The following is a 21,360-nucleotide window of genomic DNA, read 5'->3' as shown; positions in this document are numbered from 1 at the left end:
TTCATTTCATTTCACTCTAACACATGTGAATTGAAATAGATACACATGCATCTAAACAAGGTCTCAACACATATGGATTGAGATGAATACATGCGCATCCAAACAAGCGCCAAGAGCAAGTACAGTAATGGGCTTATAGCCAAGTTAGGGGGTGTTCAAATCCAGGGACTAAAGTTTAGAGGTGTCATATGAAAGTGTTTGTATAGTAATAATAAAATAAATTACACAAGTCCTCAGTAATTCACGAGATAAATTTATTAAGCCTAATTAATCCATCATTAGCATATGTTACTGTAGCACCATATTGTCAAATTATGGACTAATTATGCTTAAAAATTTTATCTCGCAAATTGGTCATAATCTGTGCAATTAGTTTTTTAGTGTATATTTAATACTCCATGCATATGTCCTAACATCCGATATGATAGGGCCTAAAGGTTAGGAGGGGGAAACAAACAAGGCCTTAGTTAGCATTTTTGCTGATGTGGAGCGGAGAAGAGAGCTTGCCTCTTATTCTAGCACTAAGCTGGCCACGGAAGCATAGGTATCTGTGGGCCCAAACAATAGTGTATTTGAGGAGAAGTAGGAAAGAGAAAGTAAGACATGGTAATAAAAACATTTTTTATAGATAAATAGGAGACAACTACTGTATGATTTGGTTCGTATAACTTAACTTACAGTCAAATACTTGGCTCTATTATTGACCTTGCTCTAAGGCATGAATGTGGGATAATTTACTTATCCATAGGTTTGTTAATGTACAAAAGTTCTTGCCCATTGGAGTGGGTGTGTGTATAGTGTTGTACTACATGAACCCATAAATCCATTGATACGTGATCGATATGCAATTGTAATTCAAAACCATCTTCCAACCTAATGTTCTCTAAAACACGGTCAAACTAGCACACTTAGTGCCTATAAGAAGGAGCGACATCCATATCGTTTTCCTATTACATTTGTTATATATTTGTTGTTCTATTATTTGCTCATATAGTCATAGTTTAATGTATGTATTATTTGGATAACCTATGGATACCCGTACCCATATAGGTATGGACATGGGTACAAAATCACACCAATACATGAGTTCGGGTTTTCTCATATGGGTATAAAAAAAAATCTGTTGATGAGTGATGCCTATCGGCTACAAGGACATGTCTTGGTTCGCGCCTGCCAGGAGCCGTCTGGCCCAGGCATCGTCTCCGGGAGTTGGATTTAGATCGTCTAGGGCTGGGATCACTGCCTGACCGGTGAGTTGCCTGCCAGGTCGCTATCAAACAGGCCCCAAATGCATTGTCATCCCTATGAGGCCCGGTGCTGCTGCTTATACCGTGGCTTTTCTGCATTTGGAGTCTGTTTCTCTTCTTTTTTATTTTTGACTTTTGCTTTAATCCTCCTTTCTGAAAGTTTCTTGCACAATATATAATAACCAAAATGAGTTCTTATAATGGTATAATCGTATCGGCAAAGCCTTTCAATTTGTATATCAGCAGGTTGCAGGCACCTTTGGCTGATGACTGATGCTCATGAACATCAGGAACCAGGTGGCCTACTAATCCTTCATCAACTTGTTCTAATGGCACCCGCTTCTGGGAGACAGCACATGTCTAGTTTAGCTATGATTTGAAAACTGAAGCTGTCCGATTGATAATGGACAACTTTTGACCGTGACGGCGCCCTAGCTAGAAGCGTACTCTAAGGAGAGGAGAATTACAACAACTGCTCCCCCGTCCGAAAAAGAATAAGAATCGTGATGGCCAAACTAATTCAACTCTGATTAAGTTTGTAGTAAATAATATTAACATTTATGTCTTTAAATAAATTTATTATAAAAATATATTTTATAACTAATCTAATGATGTTTATTTTGTATCATGAATGTTAGTATATTTTAATTTAAATTCAGTCAAAGTTTAAATTACTTGACTTGTCGAAAAACCAGAATTATATTCATTTGTCGACGGAGGGAGGAGTACTATGCAGTTTCCACACGTACCATCGGGATTAGATAGGGAGCTGTCCCCGTCCCTCTCGAAATTATGGGTCATGAGATGAGACCGATCTATCGGGCCACCGCGCCGTTGCTCGTTTGCTAGCGTGAAAGCTACTACTACTAGTTTGAGCAGAGCTGGAATCAGAGTCTGTGGACTCTGGACAGCGAGGTGTGGTGCTGACTGCTGACTGCTGAGGAGCCTGAGGTCCCTTTCGCGCGCGCGCGCTCTCTCTCTCTCTCTCATAACGGTCTAACGGAGGTTCCCTATGTTCTCTTTTTTTAAAATTTTATTACGCAGGCCCGTTCTTGATAGCGCCAGTGGTCCGAGACTAGCATGTTATTTGGTCAAACATGAATTTTTTTAGTCAACTTTGTAAAAACTTCAGGTTTGTTTAACATGGCATATATAGCATCACAAAACTAGGTTTCAAAAAAACGTTCATTCTTTTCTTTGTAGTCAGCTCTTCCGAGAAAGCCTAGTAAATATGTACTCCCTCCATTCCAAATGATGAGGATGTTTGGCTCACAGCTACCCCCAGCCACGTCCAACTATGGCGGCGCCTAAGATGTGGCGTCAAAATAATTCTACGTGCGTAACTGTGGTAGGAATTTGCACCGTGAAAGCATGTGGCTGCCGCAGGTTACAAACGAACCAAACAGCTAATATGCGTCGTGTGGCGTGCCACAGGTTAAGGGTCCGTTTGCTTGTCTAAGAATGGTGCCCAGGATTAATTCCAGCTGAAATGCAAGGCTAATTTTATATAGTCTTTGATCATCTGAATTGATTCCTAAGTAGAATCTGGCATAACCGAACGAGGCCTAAGTGTGGCCTTGTGGAGTGAGAATCAAACACCCCGCTTGGTGTCCTCGTGTCATCACGAACATTAATTGCAGGTCCTCTACGAATGAATTGCACGTGCTGATTAAAGATTTTGCATATCAGCTAAGTTTTCTTAGAGTCAAGACTTGGTAACACACGGATAGGCCCTTGTCAAGCCGTTTCAGAAAATAGTCATTTTTAGAAGCACCTCTTGGAGAGCATCTCTTGAAATAGGAGATGCATAAATAAATTTATAACTTTTTTCAATAAAAGCAGATGAATACAAAATTTATATAAAAATTATAGATATGTGTGATCTAAAACTTTATAGTTGACAACGTTAAGAGGTCCAAATATGTGTTTTCAGTTCTTAGACTTCTAAATATGTATTTTAAATAATCTCAAATGGAGACACGCTCAATACTAAAGTTACAGTGATCAACAAGATCTAAAATATTATAATTGATTCTCTTTTTTTTTCTTGAACACGCACGAGAGCTGTGTATCATATATTAATAAAAGAAGAGAAAGTCATACGTAGACCCAAACCCACACACACCCACTACTACTACTACTACTACTTCATGAGAATTGAATCACCGGTTTAAAGCAAATTATAATTGATTCTCATTTGTAATTGCTTACATCTCCAAATAAGATTCATGTACAAAAAACATATCATCCTATAATTCGTTACAAATGACTAGTGAGTGTGTCGTTTGATGGTAGCGAAAGGTCACAGAAGGCTTGATTTTTCTTTTCTTTTCGCGAGCGGGTTCTCACCCCTTTTTCATTAAGAGGTTATGAGTTTTAAACGTTACACCGACAGCGTTGTTGGCGAGGAGTCTCTAACACCGCCCAGAGGGAACCTAGCTACTGGATGCCAATGTTGATGTTACATTACAAACAAGTTTTGCGACCAAAGGGTTTGAATCATTGAAAATGCACGCGGACAAAGTTGCATGACTTTGTGATTAATGCGGAAAACGATTTCTAGGAAATCATGTTTAATTTATCATGACCATTTTAAAATTTTTAGAAAACACTCCATCTATGTCAGAATAATAATTATATTTTGTACAAGAAAAAGTCTAGTTTTTTTTACTCTGACTAACATTAATCAAATTATGTATAGGTTTAGAGCATAAAGTCGCAACAATAGATGATAATGATTATGTAGCAAATGATAACGTATTGTAAAAAAAAGGGTTAATTTTTTTGTATGACTTTCTCCTTATCAAAATATGCTTATCATCCTGGAATGGAGAAAGTGTTTTCTAGAGACAGGCCACGTTTTGAATTATTTATCAAAACTGATTTTTAAAAATGGCTGTACAGATGCTCTGAAAATTTCTCATTTGTAGAGACGCTTGGGTAAAGAAAGTTGCAAATCCGCCTGTACAAACCGAGTATTTTCTAGAAAGAAATTTTTTCAGTAGCAGTGTCTCACAGTTTAAGCCGTAGTGACACCGAGCTAGTAAGCTTTCAGACGATTTTAGATATCTAGAGCAGCCGTACGTGGCGTCCAGACGATTTTAGAATATATCTAGAGCAGCCATACGTGGCGCCCTTTGAATCAGCAGGGTTTAAAGGATGGGCCTGTATTGTTCCGACTAAATTATTATGAGAGAAAAATATTGTTCTAGTTAAAAAAAAAGTCGAACAAGTTGAATATGAGGTAAGTCGAACAGGGCCTAAAGTGAAGATTTTTTTTAATTTCAGAAAAAAAGAAGTGGAGATTTTGAAAAGGTTTGTGGCTCTAGTCCATTCCCTGTGTGACTGTGACTCGGTTAAGCCACACGCTGTGAATCAATTCGACTGCACTGGGCCCGCACAGCGAGCTTCGGCCGTCCAATCAATTTGGCCCATGTATTTCTGCAAATATCTTATTTGTGCCTGATCACATGAGCCGTCTCGTTCTTGAACGCCAAATGCAAGGTGTACTTGTGTCGATGACTTTTTTTTATTGCCTGGATTAACTCACGCACTCACTGACACCGTACGATTACACCAAACACACTCACACACACCCTACCTATGTCTAAGACTAAGAAAACATGATTGAAAGATATGATAGCGGTGGCACGTCTGTGCGAGGCAAGGAAACAATGTTCCAGTAAGACACCTCGTGCCAATGTTAGGCATCGAACCTGTGCAGGTGGCCTGCACACCCGCAGCGCACTTATGTCGATGACTTGAAAGTAGACGAGTATCATATAACATGCATGCTCACCAATCTGTTGATCAACCATTTCTGCAAGCCCAATAGCGAAGTAGACTTTGTTCGGCTTATCCTATATTCGGTTTGTTCAGCTTTTTTTAGTCAGAACAATATTTTTTTCTCACAACAATTCAGCCGGAACCGTGTTTTCAACCAATTTCAGTCAAATTTCAGACCAGCGAATGAAACCTTTTAACAGAGAACACTAATTACCGGCCTGCAAGGTTGACGATGGACATTGGAGAGATTAGCTAGTGGCACGCACGACAACTTCATAGGTTCAGGTAATGGGCCCCTTTTTCTTTATCATGGAAGCTTTCGTTTTAGTTTAGAAACTCAGGCCTCGTTTAGTTTCTCTCCTAAAATTTATTCTCTATCACATCAGATGTTTGACACATGCATTGAGTATTAAATATAGAAAAAAAATAACTAATTGCACAGATTACGACTAATTTGTGAGACGAATTTTTTAAGCCTAATTAGTCCATGATTTGACAATGTAGTACTACGGTAAACATGTGCTAATGATGGATTAATTAGGCTTAATAAATTCGTCTCGTGGATTATTGAGAACTTCTGTAATTTGTTTTATTATTACTATCCGAACACTCCCATGTGACATCCCGATATGATACCCGATGTGACATCCTAAAACTTTACTCCCTGGATCTAAACACCACCTTAGTCAAAGTCGCAAGTGGTTGCACCCACGCCACGGCTAGCCGAACCGAAGCACATCTCAGTCATCACTCATCGGTGGTTGGCTGCTAGACGCCGACGTTGACGGTGTTAGGTTGATCTCCTCCGACTCGGTCGCTTCTCCGACTCGGTCCAACGACCTAGTCGGGCCTTGATCCCACGCCTTGATCGAGAGCCCACAACCAATTCATGATTGGTGGCCCCCCGTCGTGCAGCGCTATATAAAAGGGGTGGGGTGTCGGGGCTTGATGTACGAGGTTCACCGCGGCTACAAACCCCACCTGCAAACCATAATCGATCTAGAGAGAGGCGCTGGAAGCGACGGGAAGCTTTACTGCCGCCTCTGTGCCACGCCCGATGTTCACACCGCCGCCGGACGCCACTACCACCCCTTCACCAACACCTCGCACCACCGACACCGCCCATGGTGAGCTCCTCATTCTCTAAGACCGATGGTCAGACATTCCTATTCCCCCCTCTCTCTCGCTCCAATTCATGTTCTAGGTCATTTTATCCCTAATGGAAGTGAATTCACCCGCTCGATCAACTCTTAGAGGGTCCTAGAGTTCTAACAATGGTATCAGTTAGCCTACCTAGCGTGTAGATCTAGTTTGGGAAAGAATGATTCAAATTTTGATTTTGGATTAAACATAAACCCTAACCCTAGATTAGAGACGGCGGGATCTTATCTTGCCATCACCGTCGACCGTCGTCGACGGCGCGTGGGAAGAAAGACCGAGCCACCAATTTGCCGGTGAGTGGGAAGACCGGCCAAGCCGTGGGCTCGCCGCGCTCTGACGCTCGACGTACGGGTGCCTAGGGCACCGTCGCTAGACTGCTCGACGGTGGTGCGCTCTACTTAGAGCGAGCGCGCGCGTGCCATCGAGGGGACCGACGGCGGTGCCACCATTTTCCTCCAGCAGTCATAGGCAGCCGCCGCTGCTCCTCCGTCGCTCGTTGCGGCAATGAGAGAGAAGGGGAGGGAGAGAATGAGACCTAGGGTTTCAGGGGAGCGGCCGTTTCCTAGTTTTGTCTCGCGCGGAATCGATAAACAGCCATCGGATGCAGATGAACGGCCATGGATGACCGGGCCACCTTTTGGCCTAGGTGGGAAGGAAGTTTCCTAGCCCAGGCCCAGGTTGCGGCCTAGGCGCATGTGAGCGCTGCGCGCGGGGCTAGGCCGCGGGCTGTTTAAGGCCTCGGGCCGAAGAACAGTAGGCTTTATGATTTAGTTTTATTATTTTTAGAAGCATTTCTTTCATGAATTTTGTCTAGTTTTTAATCTCTACTCAAATTTAATTGGATAATTTGTTTAGATAGTAGATAAGTACATAATGATACTTCTGAATAAGTATTATTTTTCAAGAATTTTTCATGTTTCCACTGCTATGAATAGGTTTATCCTCTAATTAAATTAGAACTAATGGGAAAATTTAATTAGAGGAGTAGTCATATTTGTTTAAGTTAAAATTATGGTATCGTTATTTTATGACCAATGCTAATGATAACAATATTATAAGTTTATTAATGAGTTGGTTTCCATGCATTAATTCTATTTCTGCCTAACAGTGATATAGAATTAATGTGGAAGAATGTTGTATTTATGATATTTCTATTTTCTCACCAAAGTTGATGATAGCAATATTATAAATTAATGAGTTTTATGCATTATTTCTATTTGTGCCCAACAGTGATGTAGAGTTAATGTTGTATGTTTTAATTTTGACCAACGTTAAATTACGGCATGCAATTATTATGTAAAATGTTTCTCACTTTCTCTGATGTTGTTTTCAGGATACAACCCAATGATGTTTATCTCGTCCATTCCGCCTCTAAATGGAAACAACTATAACACATGGTGAGAGAAGCTTGATATAGCACTTGCGCTATCTGACAATGATCTACCACTTATCTCTCCATGTCCCACTAAGCCTGAGGACCCGATGAGGGCAGAAAATAAGACTGATGCAGCTTTTGCTGCTCGGCAGCGTGACCATGCATCAGTGAGAATGCGGTATGACCTTGATCATGCGAAGTGGAATAGTTCAAACCGCAAGTGTTTGATGGTGATTAAGGGCTCCATTGAGGATCCAATAAGGGGATCAATCCCAGAATGTACCACCACCACTGATTATCTAAAGGTGGAGAATCAGTTTACTGGCTCTTCAAAGGCTTATGCAACCACTCTTATTAAAGAAGCTAGTCAGTGAGAAATGCACTAGTGGAGGGATTAGAGAGCACGTACTGAAAATGAGCAACACGGCATCCAAGCTCAAGCCAACGGACAAGGGGCTCAAGGATGACTTCCTAATTCATTTGATTTTTGCTTATTTTCCCAAAGAGTATGAGACCTTTGTTGTTAATTACAACTTACAGCCAGATAAGTGGGACATTGAGAAGCTCATTGCCATGTGTGTGCAAGAAGAGGAGAGACTTAAGAGCTCACATGGTGACTCCGTCAACCATGTGAAGAAAATAAAAGGAAGAACTTTAACAACAAGAATGCTAAACCACAAGGAAAACCTCAGTAGGACAATAGCTTCTCTTTTAAGTCACAAGGACAAGCCCCACAGACTGATCACCATCAGAAATTCAACCATGTTCAAGTAGACAAGGATACCTGCAAATGATGCAAGAAGACTAGACACTACTAGAAGGATTGTCCAGAGTTCCTGAAGCACGTGATGAGAAAAGGTGATGACATTATTACATTTGTAGATGAGTCCTTCTATTTAAGTTATGCAAAATCTATTTGGTGGAATGATTCATGTGCAACTATTCATGTTACCAATTCATTATAGGGATTCCATACGAGGAGGACCCTTCAAAGAAGAGAAAGAAAAATTAGAGTAGCAAATGGAGTTGAAGCTGAAGTTGAAGCCGTTGGAGAACTCCCATTAGAATTAAATGATGGCTTTGTACTTAAGCTTACAGATGTCCTTTATGTACCCTCTTTGCGTAGAAACTTAATAAGTGTTTCATGTTTAGACGATGATGGATTTGATTGCCATTTTAGTGATGGCCAATGTAAGATTATGTTTAATCATAAGTGTATTGGTCTTGCCTTCCGATAAGATGAGCTTTATTTGTTATCACCTTGTGAGAATGTGAATGTTGTAAGCACTAAGAATGAGAATGCCTCCTCGTCTATGAATGCAAGAAATAAGCGGAAGAGAATTCATGATGTATCATCGAAATTATGGCACTGTCGTTTGTCACACCCTCGGTGTTACCGCTTAAACAACTTGCTAAACTATGTCATGAGCATCATGTTTATGTGTCAATGCATGTGATAAAGTGTGTAGATCAATTTCCGTAACTCAAAATGATCAACAAAAGTGCTAAATGAAAGTTGATTCAATAGTCATGTTATATCACTTAGGGTTTAAAACCAATTTTTATTAAGCAAAAATACTATAGAACATGTGCGTGACACTTAAATAAAGTTGGAAGTAAAACTTGGTAGATGACAATGCAACTTTTGTTTCGGTAAATAAATGTTGTTCAATAGTATTTTTGATAGCTTAAGGATTGAAGTTGGAATTTAATTCTAGCCTCTAGAACTAAAATGATCAAGTCTGAAAACCTAATAACGATGCCGTTTTGGCATTTAAATTTTGATTAAATTTCTTAAACACTAGATTCGTGTTTTTGCACTGTTGGTTGTACCAAAGTGAGTACATGAGCATGGTGTAGGTCGAAGTCATGTTGGAGAACACGTTGCTCTCGTAAAAATTGCCCAAACTTCGTTAGAACGCGTTGCGGTCAGGTTTTGGCGCTCCGTTCGTGAATCAGCGCCTGGCCTGATGAACCTATTTTGGCGTGTCTCTATCTCTCTCGGTAGTTCATCCAAGTTTGCGTTTGGGATAGCTAAATGAGCCCTAGTCCGATCTCGGAGATTGCCTATCGCGTGCTGGGCTAGGCTAGCCTCGGTCACGTTTTGCGAGGCTAGGCTAGCCATAGGGCTGCTATCGTGTGGCCATCGTGGGTGCGCTGCAAGCCACGACATGGGCAGGCCAGGGCAATGTCGCGGTGACTGCCGTGTGGTTGACATGGTGCCCGTCTCGCTGCTCGACCCAACTACCACGTTGCAATCCCGCATGGCCCCTCTGTTCATCGCATCTTAGTCGATGACCCCAGTCGTTGTGGCGAGGGTGATGCCCCTCTACCTCGCCTATCCCCAGTAGCCGATACCGACGAGACCGCTCGACCTTGGCTGCTCCAACTCAAGTGCGTCACACCAAGCCCTCCCACTGCTTCATCACTCATGTGCACATGCTTGCACTACCATCGCTAACCAAACCCACTCGTCTTAATTCGATCGTATTCGCTCGCCTGCTCGTTCATCCGCCGCGCCATGAGCAGAGCCATCGCTTTTCTTCCCCCTCTCTTTGACCGCTCAGCTTAGCAGCAATTCCTCACACTCACAAGTGGTTTAGGTAGTTAGCTAGACATCTGTCTCACATCAAGTCCAACCGTGGACTGCCGGCCGCCAATTTGGCGTTTTTCTTACCGCCGGCCAAATGCACCGCCGCACCGGTAAATCAAAGAGGTAAGACCGTAGAGTTGGTAGCAGTTCAATTCCTCATACCCTAAACTTGCTTTGACCCCCTTTGCTTGGTGCTCGTGTTGTTTTGTCCAGGGAGTCCGCCATCATAACGGTGGCGCACCAGTGGCACGCTCGGCACGCCGTCATGAGGTGCGGGCGAACATGGCCGAGTCGCCTCGTCGCTCCTCTACCTCAACCACCACCGTAGCGTGAACCTTGGTGAGCTGCTGGTGCACATCCATCACCGCCACCACCTCGATAGAGCCTTAGGTCATAGGAACGAGCACGTCGTGGCATGGCTCCGCCCATCACCGGGGCTAGCCCTCGGTAGTGTGCCGTTAAGCTCCCCACCGCTACCTAGGAGTGCGCGCTTAGTGATAGGCAAAGGTTGGCTCCTTACCCCCATGGTAGCGAGCTTGGGGTGCCCAGTGCAGCCGCCCATGCCGCTGGTCACCATGCCAACGAACGTAGGGTAGAGCAGGGACCTCCCCATTGTGAAGGCAGAAACATCCGGGGTCCTTAGTGCAAAGCTTGTCTTTGGTGTAATAGTGCTCAGTGACGCCGCGTGATAATCTGTTACGCTGTGGGTTTTTTTACAAAAGGTGCGGGGGTGCGTGTGGGCTCCCTGTCACTGGCCGTTTGTTGGGTCGGCCTGCTGTACGCGTGGGCTCACCGTCACGGGCCGTTTAGGTTGCTGGGCCAAAATCGTTGGCCACTGGCTTTTCCTTTTTCTAAAGCGTTTCCAAATTAGTTTCTAGGGTAAATTTATAAATTCAAGAAAAATTTGTGTAGCTGACCAAAAATTGTGAAACCAATTTTATTAGGTTCCTAAAATCATGACCTATCTGATAATGTATTTTGTTCACTTAGTTTCATAGAATTTTCTAGAGTAGACTAATTAATTTGAAGCACTTAAAATGGGTAAAACAAGAACTTGTAGGAATTATTGTGATGAATTGGTAGAAGTACCGGATATTAGGTGCTCACTGTAATTTTTGTAGCCCCATAGGAATTAGTTTATTAAGGTAACTAAATGAGCCCTAGTCCGAAAATATATTTTTAATCAATCAAATGTCAAAAATATTTGAGGGTTTCTAGAACGAAAACATTTTCCGGAACAAGCATTACTTGACGACGTGGATACATAGACTAGTACGTTAGTCTTTAAGCTAGCTCGTTAGCTCACGGAGCATAATCATATTATAGAGTTGCTATTACCATTGATTAATTGAGTCTCCGTGTTGCATCCACGTATATCATAATAGGAACAACGATGGATCATGGAGTTGACCGAGGTAGCAGAAAAGATGGTGCCTTGATGATCATATCACCATGATGGAATGCTAACTTTTGGTTATATCTTACCCAGGCAAGCCCCGGTGCATAACCCCTATTATTCTGCACTTTATTTTATGCTTGTGGATTAAGTTTAAGGAGTTGAATGAAATCCACTTGCATATATATATCCTTATCCTATGAGTTTTACTAGTATGATAGGATCGTGTATATTGTCATGCTACAGGACTCCGGTAGAAGTCGAGTGATTTCCTATCACTTGCGAGAGATAGGAAAGATATTATTGTTGTTATTATATTACTATCACATAGAAAATATATGAATGATAATTGGAGATCGAACGGAATGGTACTTGGATCTAGACTTGGTTTGGCATTCGAGTGAGGCTCGGATTGCGCTTGTCCCGCCTGTGTCGGTTAAGGACTGTCTGTTGCATTGGATTCTAGTCAGGTCACAGACTTATTATCCTAAACACATACTTGTTTATGGGAGCAGGGAAGGCTCGTTGCTCTCTTGTCGTGGGTTCTGGCTCTTTTCGGACCGACTAATTGGAGGCAGGGATGGTGGAGGTCTAAGCACCACACTGAGTCCGGGACTTAGGTGTGGGGGCTTGGAGTCCATGTTTGGACGGGGACATGGACCCCTTGATAGGAGAGTGGTGGGTTGGTCCTTCTTGTGCCTAGGGTATAAGCGGGGCATGTGTTTTGGTGTACCCAGCTGGGCACATTGATTCGCAAATCATCGGGTAATCCAGTATGACTTATCTATAGTCTAGCACCGTAGTAAGAACTGGAATATGAAAGATGGTAAAATGGTTCTCATTGCTTACCACCTACTTAAAAGTAGCACAGGTGCTTACATAGAATGGTTAGTTAATGAACTAATGATGACTGCTAATGAAATTGAATATAAGGACGCACGTTTAGTAATGCTTCCTACAGATGCAATAAACCACAAGCTAGATAGCCTTGCATATCCTTGAAGTCTTTTCTTTCCTCCTGGCGGGTAAGTCTTGCGGAGTATAATTGAGTACTCAGGGTTTGTTCTACCCTGTTGTAGGTGATAGGAACATGTGGAGCTGACACTTGTGTGTGGAAACCTCCTGGTGGGCTCAGCGTGGATTTCCTTAACATTGTGGACATAGAGTTTATTTAAAACTTCCACCCAAAATGTTTTACAAAGGAAAACTTATAACCTATTATGATGTATATAACGGATCATCATGTTAATGTTTAACTTATCGTTAAATGATTTTATTTCCGCTGAAACTCTGATAGCATGGTTAGATTCCACAGTTATAAACAATAAATATTATACTTTGATGTTGCATGGAAAGTGATGTAAGAAATGTCTTAAGAATGTTGTAAGTTTTATTCTCTCATTTGTGATCCTGATGGAAAAATGTAGATTTTTAGGTTCTCCCTTAGGGTGTGCTCGATGGAATTGCGTAATTTAGTGTCCTCCCTTGAGTACTTAGTGTCTAATGGAAGACAAGTACTCCTGGGAGGCATTAGATTAGATGGTTCTACCACAGGTGGTATCAGAGAATAAATGAGGAAATAAAGCTTCAAAATCATTTTCTAAACTAAAATTTGACAACCTATTTTTGCAAAAAGTTAGGGTGTTTAACCACGAAGTATGTAAGTAGCCCTATTGCTATAGTTTAGCATCCGGAATAGGTTTAACTAGGCTTTCTCCGGTGGACTGACTCTCATATAGTATACGATCTTTAAGTCAGTTGCGCTGGTACTGTTTTAAGTCATCATGATCGTATTGCTGGTAGATGCGCCCTTCGTAGATGTCATGCGAGTCGTATGGTGCACGACTGACTCGTCCCTATTCAAGAGTTACTGTGGCACTGTGGCTTCATGCTCCGCATTCGCCTGTGGTTCACACCTACTGTGGCCCATGTCTCTTCGTACTCTTTTCTACACTCTTGCCGGACCCTTGTCCTGCAGCCATATTAGTCATTAATGTCCTTGGACATCGCTCTCCTCGAACACACGAAAAATTTGGTCGATTCATTCGTAGTGATCCCACGCAGGAACCTTGGTGGACCGCGCTAGGACCACTGACCGCTCTGCCATTATAAGCAGAGCCTGGCCTAGCCAGTGGTACCACCACCCGGTGCACTCCAGCTCGTCTAGCTTTTCCTTTAGAGCAAGATTTTCGCTCAATCCTTCCTTGCAACCACCCACCAGAGATGGCAGGAGCCTAGGTTAGCAGTTACTGCCTAAACACTGAGGGTATTCCTATAATCCTATATGCCACCCTGCAAAAGCTCAGAGTCAAAGATTGTCCTGAGTATGAGCGCCGTGAGTATGAAAATCATGGCACTGAGCGGTGTGATGTTACCGTCTACATTGGGAAGAGTGAGGAGGTCACTAACATCACTGAAGCCTAGAATATGACTATAATCGGGTTTCACTTCGTCGACACCTACCAGGATGTGGCCCGCAAAGCCTTGCAATACCTTTGCCAGATCTATGAAGAGCCCATTGCTCATACCCCCATGAGGTTCTTTCCGCCTTTGGAAAAGAATCGACGGGCATGGAGGGCTCGAATGGAGGCTTTGCAAGGGCAGAATGGGCAAGAAGATAGCCCAACGGTGGTGCACTTGATCACGTACCTGCTTGCTCTGGATGAGCAGTATGACTGGCAAGCCTCGGAGCTAAGGAAGTGCCTCCAGCGAGCCGAGGAAGCCGAGATCTTCTCCAGGATGCTCTAGGTGCAGCTTACCGAAGCGCATGCCAGTATGGCAGCCGCAGAGAGTCAGGAGATTACCATGTTGGAAGCCCTAAAGGAGGCTAAAGATTGGCATGTCCATCAGTTGGTAGAGGCCTACCTTGTCACCAGGGCCAAGTGGAGGACACTGGCTGCTGAAAGACAGGATTCCTCGATCTTGGAGGGAATCCCTGTCCACCCGCCGAAAAGAAGGAGAACCAGTGTTGTAGTACTGCTAGCACCTCCACCCTCAGAAGTGTTAAAAGTAGAACCCTTGCTTCCCCTCACTCTACCACTACCAAGAGAGGAGGCAGATCCATAGCTAGGACAGTAGGAGAATCCACTGAGCCTAGGAATGATGATGTATGGTCCGACAAAGTAGATTAGTTGTCTTGGGATGATATACCCGTATTTAGTAGTGTCTTTCATCGCTGTCATCCAGTATTGTAATCTTTCTAGTGTATTTCATCCATAGTTGTTGAGGTCGTCCGATCATAGGGAAGGAGAACAATGTGTCGAGAATGGGAGAGTGAGTGCCTATATGTTGTACCAGCATAAGGATGTTTGGAATGTGCATTTTATTTATTTTTCTGTGTTTATTGCGTCCATCTACCCTTAAGTCTCGATTAGACATGCTTAGGGTTTTCAAGGGCGATGTTAAGTGGGTTACAAGAGAAGTTACCATTCGGATGCCAATAGACCAGCCGTGATTGGATAGCATAGGACACTGTATCGACTAATTATGGATGTCCTAGCAGAACACATGAATCTTTTTAAATCAAATCTGTTGTTGGATTTGAATTCCTTGTCCCTTGTTGTGAAAGGAACCCTTGTTGTCTGAATCTTCCCTTGCAATACTCCTTTATTTCTGTGGTCTATGACCCCACTATTTTTTTTCACTACGTGTAAGTTGGTAAAGGGGCCTGGTTAATAGCTTATGGTGCCGCGACGAAACCGAGGGCCCCTGTGGAACAGCTGCCATAGGGTGACGTTGCTTGGCACACGCTGGTATCGAGGTTGTTGACGAGTACCTTTGCTAGATTACACCACTGTACCACTCTTGCTATAAATTACTCTCCTTAGAAAATATTTGGGTGTTTGAATGGGAAATCCACAACGGGTTGATAAAATAGTGTCTCCTCAAAGAAAACAAGAGAATGTGGTTTTGGAGGAAGCATGTATGTTGCGATCTCAGTTCATACAAAAGGTTGGCGCATATGTTGACAAGGGAGGGAACAAAAAAGAAGAGCAGCACAAAAAGTTAGCCTCGGGTAGTAGAGAGTGCTTGGAAAATCCTGAGTGGATGTCAAGTCCCAAGCTCTGTGTCCAGATCAACCACGCTACGCACACCAGGTCACTGTCACCACATGCCCTGCGAACGCCGTCTGTGTCGGGCCCCTTTAGCACCCTATTCTCGCGTGGCCGCGACATCATGCCGCACTCGTCGCCCTCACGTACTATGCGTTTCCCCTCCTGTTGGCTCTCGAACCCATGCCCTCGTCCCTGTATTGGACCCCCTCTCCCTCCTTTTTCTTATTTTGGGGACATGGTCACCCACACGCCTTCCCTGCTAAGCGAATCCCCTCCCCTCTCCCTTATCCTCCCTCAGCTCACTCGCACAGGGAGTGCACCGTGGCCAACTTTATCCCCACAACGTGAACCGTCAGTGTTTCCCTTCCACGTCGCCTCCAATTCCAGTGCACTACGCCCCACCTCTGTTTGCCACTATAAGATTCCCTTGGCCTTTGCTCTCTTCTTCATCCCCATCCACTCGAATCCGAAGCAAAGCTATGAGATCCAATCGTCGTTCATGAAACTAGGGTCGTCAGTCAGAGGTGATGGCGTAATCTAGGAAGAAGAAGGGATCTAGATTTCTGATAAGGAAGTTCAGGTCCCTTTTAGTTAGTTGGTCTCAGGGTTCACGATGTTTGATTTCTCAGTCTCCTATTTCTGGATTTGTTGGACATACGCCATGTTTTGGATAATCATTTTCTTGTTGTTCCTCCATTGCCCTCGTCTATCTCGACTTCTAGATTAAGCCTTGGTGGTACTAGCTTGCTCTTAACCATGTAGCTCTAAATCCCTATGTGGTTTAGCGTTCGACGTCATGTAATCTTTCGTGTAATTTTAGATCTATGAAGTGCAATAGTATTTCTCCCTTTCTGATTCGTGTTTCAAATCTTGAGATGAGATTTTGTTTAAGGGGGGTAGAGCTGTAACACCCTCGGTGTTACCGCTTAAACAACTTGCTAAACTATATCATGAGCATCATGTTTATGTGTCAATGCGTGTGGTAAAGTGTGTAGATCAATTTTTGTAACTCAAAACGATCAACAAAAGTGCTAAATGAAAGTTGATTCAATAGTCATGTTATATCACTTAGGGTTTAAAACCAATTTTTATTAAGCAAAAATACTACAGAACATGTATGTGACACTTAAATAAAGTTGGAAGTACAAACTTGGTAGATGACAATGCAACTTTTGTTTTGGTAAATAAATGTTGTTCAATAGTATTTTTGATAGCTCAAGGATTGAAGTTGGAATTTAATTCCAGCCTCTAGAACTAAAATGATCAAGTCTAAAAACCTAATGACGATGCCGTTTTGGCATTTAAATATTGATTAAATTTCTTAAACACTAGATTCATGTTTTTGCACTGTTTGCTGTACCAAAGTGAGTACATGAGCATGGTGTAGGTCGAAGTCATGTTTGAGATCATGTTGCTCTCGTAAAAATTGCCCAAACTTCATTAGAACGCGTTGCGGTCAGGTTTTGGTGCTCCATTCGTGAATCAACGCCTGGCCTGACGAACCTATTTTAGCGTGTCTCTATCTCTCTTGGTGCATCTAAGTTTGTGTTTGATGCTCCTTAGGATAGCCTTTAGGACCCTCTTGAGCCTTGGCAAATTGGTTTGGTCTCAACCAAGCCGGGTTAGTTTTGGTTGGAGCTTTAAAATTCGTGCACGCCACTGATAGCAGCCGCTCGGTCTAGGCTCGCAGTCACCGTGCGCTGCCGTTGCCTAGCCATTCATGGCTTTGGTTGCACCGTGGGCTGGTCTCGGAGGCTGCACGCTAGGCTGGGCTGGCCTCGGTCACATTTCATGAGGCCGGGCTAGCCGTAGGGCTACTGTCACATGGCCATCGTGGGTGCGCTGCCAGCCACGATGTGGGCAGGCCAGGGTGATGTCGCGGCGACCACCGTGTGGTCGACGTGGTGCCCCTCTCACCGCTCGATCCAACTACCACGTCACAACACGGCATGGCCCCTCTGTTTGTTGTATCTGAGTCGATGACCCCAGTCGTTGTGGCGAGGGTGATGCCCCTCTGCCTTGCCTATCCCCAGTAGCCGATACCGACGAGACCGCTTGACCTTGGCTGCTCCAACTCAAGTGCGTCGCGCCAAGCCCTCCAACTGCTTCGTCACTCATGTGCACTTGCTTGCACTACCGTCGCCAACCGAATCCAGTCGTCTTAATCCGATCATATCCACTCGCCTGCTCATTCGTCGGCCGCGCCATGAGTAGAGCCATTGCTTTTCTTCTGCCTATCTTCGACCGCTCATCTTAGCAGCAATTCCTCGCACTCATGAGTGGTTTAGCTAGTTAGCTAGATGTCTCTCTCACATCGAGTCCAGCCGTGGACTGCCGGCCAAGTGCACCGCCACGTCGGTAAATCGGGGAGGTAAGGCCGTAGAGTTGGTAGCAGTTCAATTCCTCGTACCCCTGAACTCGCCTTGACCCCCTCCGCTTGGTGCTCATGTTGTTTTGTCCAAGGAGTCTACCATCGGACTGGTGGCGTACCGGTGTCACACTCGGCACGCCGTCGTGAGGTGCAAGCGCACGTGTCCGGGTCGCCTCGTCGCTCCTCTGCCTCAACCACCACCACAGCACGAACCCTGGTGAGCTGCTGGTGCTCATCCATGACCGCCACCTCCTCGGTAGAGCCTTAGGTCACCGAAATGAGCATGCCATGGCACGGCTCTACCCGTCACCGGGGCTAGCCCTAGGTAGTGCATCGGTAAGCTCCCCACCGCTACCTAGGAGTGTGCGCTTAGCGATTGGCAAAGGTCGGCTCCTTACCCCTGTGGTAGCGAGCTCGGGGGTGCCCAGTGTAGCCGCCCATGCCACTGGTCACCATGCCGACGAACACAGGGTAGAGCAGGGACCTCCCCATTGTGAAGGCGGAAACATCCAGGGTCCTTGGTGCAAAGCTTGTCTCTGGTGTAATAGTGCTTAGTGACGCCACGTGATAATCTGTTATGCTGAGGGTTTTTCTGCAAAAGGTGCGGGGGCGCGTGCGGGCTCCCTGTCACTGGCCACTTGTTGGGCCAACCTACTACATGCGCGGGCTCCCCGTCGTGGGCCATTTAGGTTGCTGGGCCAAAATCGTTGGCCACCGACTTTTCCTTTTTCTAAAGCGTTTCCAAATTAGTTTCTAGGGTAAATTTGTAAATTCAAGAAAAAATGTGTAGCTAATCAAAAAATGTGAAACCAATTTTGTTAGGTTCCTAAAATCATGACCTATCTGATGTTAAATGATTTTATTTCCACTGAAACTCTGTTAGCATGGTTATATTCCGTTGTTATAAACAATAAATATTATACTATGATGTTGTATGGAAAGTGATGTAAGAAATGTCTTAAGAATGTTTTAAGCTTTATTCTCTCATTTGTGATCCTGATGGAAAAATGTGGATTTTTTTGTTCTCCCTTGGGGTGTGCTCGACAGAATTGCATAATTTAGTGTCCTCCCTTGAGTACTTAGTGTCTAATAGAAGACAAGTACTCCTGGAAGGAATTAGATTAGGCGGTTCTGCCACTGGTCGTTTAGGCTATATTTTGAGGGGGAGAATAGAACGATTGATTAAGAAATCAAATCTTCCGCCATTAGAATTATCAGACTTAGAACGATATATTGACTGCATTAAAGGAAAGTATGTTAAGAAAATAAAAAAACACGTCAAACGAAGCGCATGAATTTTGGAAATAATTTACACAGATATCTATGGTCATTTTCCTATGAAAAGTGTGGATGGTTATGATTCATTTATAACATTAATAGATGATTATTCTTGTTATGACTATATTTATTCAATTAAGGAAAGATCAAAAGCATTAGATAAATTTAAGATATTCAAGGCTGAAGTAGAAAATCTACATAATTTAAATATTAAGATAGTAAGATCCGACCTTGGGGGGAGTACTACGATTGACATACCTCATATGGCCAAGTTTCTATACCTTTTGCAAAGTTCTTATAGGAAAATGGCATATGTAGGATCTCTGGTTGGCCTAGAGGGGATGAATAGGCCTATCAAAACAAACACTCAAACTTTTATCAAATTCACCCTACGGCACTGTCGAACTGCGGCACTGCCGGGCCAGAACAACAGCACTGCCGCACTTGCAGACAACTTCGAGTCACAATTCAAAATCCATAAACAAAAGCTTACATCGGAGAAATTTCCTAGCTTACTGCAGGTATGCCAATCACAAATCAAGAGCTAGAAGTAGTAGGAACACCATACACAAGTAGATCGACTAGAAACCCTAGAAATCACCTCAACCACATTATGTCATGCAAGTAATGTAAATCAGCACAAGTGACACAATGATTTATCCCATAGTTCGACTTGCCATCAAGGCTTGCCTACCTCCACATTTTGAGGTTAGCCACTAAGGCTTAGGGCTTTCCAACCATTCCTCGTTCTCAAGTCAAGAGACTTAACTCTTGAGATAAGGGGTGATTTTACTAGCTTCAAGAGATGGTTACAAACCTCTTAAGGCTGCCACACAAGTTGGCAAGCTCTTTGGGCGACGCTCTAGTCGGCTAAGAGCCAAGCTCTAAGAGTAACAAACACAACCGCTGGCCAAAACGTGAACCAAATGCTCTTTAGAGTTGGGGAATCAATGGAGCTGCTCTCTAATCGAGTTTTGGACCCTTTTCCCTCAAGGATTGATGGAGAAATAAATGGATTTGCTTGGGGGCTTGAGGGCAACAATGGAGGGAGAGAGAGAGAGAGAGAGCCCCTTTTCTGTTTTGGACGAACTGGAATGAGCAGGAGACAGAAGAGAGACGTTGGGGAGGAAGAGGATGGGTATAAATACCCCCTCAGCCCCAACGGTCACTTAAGTCACGGTAGTGCCACTCTTCAAGTGCGGCAGTGCCGCACCACGTAAGACAACAAGGATAAGACTGAAGTGTAGACTATTTTGGCTATGAATCTGAGGATGTATGTGTTTGTTTGAGCACCTGGTAGCACATATTAGCTTAAGCATTGTGTCTCCCTTTATAGCACGGCTTTTCCTATACTCAAATTCAAAATATAAAAGAATTTAAACCTCCTTTGAGTTTGAAGCCATCTACATTTGTGATTGGGGGATCCTCCATTTCGTGTAGCATCCTCGAACATGAATCCCTGCTTGTCATCTCGATAAATCTCATTAGTTCTCTAATTGCGTGGTCATTATCACCAAAACCTACAATTAGGGTTTGATTACACTTTCAGCATAGTTGTCCAGTACTCTACACCGGGCGAGTCTCAGCATAATAGAGTAGCTGAAAGACACAACCGTATCTTAATGGATATGGTGAGAAGTATGATAAGTTACTCCACTTTATCGACAAAGTTTGTGGATAGAGGCATTAAAAACCGTCATTCAAATTCTCAATCGAGTACCAAGCAAGTCAGTGCCCAAAACACCATATGAGTTGTGTACAGGAAGGGAACCCTCACTTAACCATTTACGTGTGTGGGGCTATCTAGTTGAGGCTAAAGTATTTAACCCAAACAATGGAAAGGTAGACTCCAAGATAGTCAGTTGCCATTTCATTAGCTATCTAGATAAGTCAAAAGGTTATCGTTTCTATTATCCTGATAGACATATGAAGTTTGTAGAAATAAGACACGCTGTGTTCTTGGAGGATGATATGGTCAAGGGAAGCATGGTAGCGTGAGAAATTAACTTTGAGGAGAAGCGGATATATGTGCCCACTCCGATGGTTTAGGAGCTATTTTTCTCGCTACTTGTTGCTGTTGCACCAACAGTACAAGACA

Source organism: Miscanthus floridulus, chromosome 7 (genome assembly GCF_019320115.1).
Source record: "Miscanthus floridulus cultivar M001 chromosome 7, ASM1932011v1, whole genome shotgun sequence".
In the NCBI taxonomy this organism is placed as follows: domain Eukaryota; kingdom Viridiplantae; phylum Streptophyta; class Magnoliopsida; order Poales; family Poaceae; genus Miscanthus; species Miscanthus floridulus.
The sequence above is the reverse complement of the archived record's forward strand: the minus strand, read 5'-3'. Positions refer to the sequence as shown.